Source organism: Colius striatus, chromosome 6, assembly GCF_028858725.1.
Source record: "Colius striatus isolate bColStr4 chromosome 6, bColStr4.1.hap1, whole genome shotgun sequence".
Lineage (NCBI taxonomy): Eukaryota > Metazoa > Chordata > Aves > Coliiformes > Coliidae > Colius > Colius striatus.
This window is the reverse complement of record NC_084764.1, coordinates 29283147-29285807: the sequence shown is the minus strand read 5'-3', so window position 1 is coordinate 29285807 and position 2661 is coordinate 29283147. Positions and strand designations below refer to the sequence as shown.

General features: G+C 37.5%; 1 non-coding gene across 1 annotated transcript; it reads right to left on the bottom strand.

Annotated features, from left to right (window-relative positions):
- Positions 1–1749: 1749 nt before the first annotated feature.
- TRNAK-CUU (transfer RNA lysine (anticodon CUU)) lies at positions 1750–1822 on the bottom strand. The gene has a single exon. It is a non-coding gene; the product is annotated as a tRNA-Lys (tRNA).
- Positions 1823–2661: the final 839 nt, after the last annotated feature.

Below are 2661 nucleotides of genomic sequence, written 5' to 3'. Positions count from 1 at the left end.
GTATATGTCCCATTCAGGTGTGAGGTCCACAGATGAAAGAGGATGGAAATGATTTCCTATAATTCATATACAGTTTAAGTGTGTGTAGAAAGTGCTGTAAAAGTTTTTGGTTGTGGGTTGGTTTTTTTTTTTTTTTGTAACTTTTATTTCTTATCAATACTTAATTTAACAAAAAATGAAATAGTTCATCTTAGAATATCATATTTTGTTCCAGACCTGAGCTCTGTGCAGAATGGAATAAAATTCATGTGTTGTTTAGATTATTTACTTGTCTGAAATGATGACTTTCTTCTATATTTTGAAGATACAGAAGGGATCAGATTCATTTGATTAATTCTGAACACAATTATATTTTATTCCTAACAGCATGAATATAGTAGGCTAATACAAGAAGTTTTCAGGAGAATGCTTACTACTACTTACTTGCTTACTTACTACTTTCTGCTTGAAACACGATAAAGACCCTATCGAACATTTAATGTCATGAGGTAATTTTGAAGTCTCCTCCCTATCTGCAGAAGAGACTAAATGATGCCTGTCAAATTTAAAATTACACAATGCTTTATAGCTTAAATATTTTCAACTCCTGCTATGTTATCATGCAAAATCTTATATATCATTAAATATATAAGTGTTTCTAAGACAGTGAGGCTTTTTAATTGCAAGCTGCAGAACATGGTGGTTTTCAAAATCTAGTGGTAAAGTATGCTGAGATATTTGTATAACAGACTATACCGAAGTTATAGCAATATTAAGACAAACTGAAAGCAAATGAATGTCCCTAATTAAAGGTGAATGGAGCAGAGCTGGAAAGTTAGATCAATCTACTGGTCATATTTCCATCACTCCCCAATATCCTGGTTTTGTAGCACTACATGGCAAAGAAGGATGAGGACTGACTTCTGGCTGTTATGTGCTCTCAGATTTTGTTACAATAGTAAGGAATAGAGTTGTAATGAAAACTCAATTCCTAAAGGACTTTTGTTGGATTTGTAAATGGGCAAACTTCCATTCAAGTTTTTAGCTTGTCCTTCACCCTGTATAAATGGACCAAGGTGCTATGTGATATCACCCAGCAATGACTTCTCTAAACCTTCTGTGAAAGTCACAGAACTGTATATTTGGGTTTTCTCTATATCATGCAAGTTTATAATTATTGATATGTGACTCCTTTCCACGTTATATGGATCCTTAATACTCACTAGCAATGGCAACTGTAATTCTTCAGTCTGGGTTTTAATCAAATATCGAGAGATTATTGGTCATTAAAGGAAAAAAAAAAAAAAAGAAGAGGAATAATTGCATTTGTCTCCTTCTGTCTTTAAAAGGCCCTCTGCTGCTGATAATAATAAGAAAATGTCCTGGCTTGGTCTAGGATAGCGTTAATTCCTGTGAGGAACCAGGAAGATGTATAGGCTGGCCAGTAGATACCATCACAGAATCATAGAACCATAGAATGGTAGAGTTGGAAGGGACTTTTAGAGATCATCTAGTCCTGACATCATGTCCAGTATATAAGTGGGGAACTGGCCAGAACAGGCTTTCTTCAGGGGATGCAGTTTTCAGCTGCCAGTCCAGAGCTGGTCCTGTGTGGGACAGTTTTATAATTGTTTCTTTCTAACTTGTTTTGAGCTTTGTTCTATTTAAGATACCTCTTATTTCCAAGCTCCTTGTTCTGCCAGGAGGGAGAGAAGTCCTGTTTTGTTTTTGATTTTTTCCTTTGTCCCAGCTGGGCAAAACCACAAGTAACGCCCAACGTGGGGCTTGAACCCACGACCCTGGGATTAAGAGTCCCATGCTCTACCGACTGAGCTAGCCAGGCAAATACAATCAGAAAATGTCTTTTCTGGGCAAAATTTTAATGAATTTCTTTGGGTTTTTCACAGATACAGCTTCTGTGAATATGAGGTCCCTCACACAGGACACGGCCTCCTCTGGATACAGTCCCTGACAATGACATCAGGTCTTTAACAAAGTGAGTCACTGTTCCTGATCTGGGGTCTATAACGAAGTGCAAACAAATCTCTGCTTCACCAGTTCTCTCTGCAGGATGCAGAGGAGTTTGTGTTCCAGCACACCTCCTCCTCCCTTTCCTCACTGACCTTGGAGTCTGCATGGTTGCTTCTCTCTCTCTTCCAACTCCTTGCACTACCACCAGCTGGAAAAAAAAGAAGAAGGAAAGAACAGGAAGAATCCTCCTCTTCCATCTTTTTCTTAAAAAGTGATCATGGAGGTGTCTAATTGGCTCAGCCCCAGAAGTGGGTCTGGCTCAGAGTTGGGGAGAGTTTCGACCAACTTCTTACCAGACTCATCTTTACAGCCCCTTCCCACTTACCAGAAACAGCTTAATGTCAAATCATGACAGAAAGAAAACAAGTGATTTAAACATCTGTTCCATTACCATACTTTTTCATTTCTAGATTATCTGAAAAGACAATAAATATTGAGTTTAACAGTGCAAATTCACCTACAACCAAGTCTTTTGCTTCAGTAATAGTATGATCTTAGAAAAATGGAAAATCCAGTGGAATTGCATTGTTGAAGTGTAGCAAGTTCTTCCCTTTAGTTATATTTTAACTTTCAGTCTGGGTAGCTCAGGTAAGCAGACTCTACAGTTATTCTTTTTCACTGTTAGTATTGGATAAAATACTTTCCTAAATT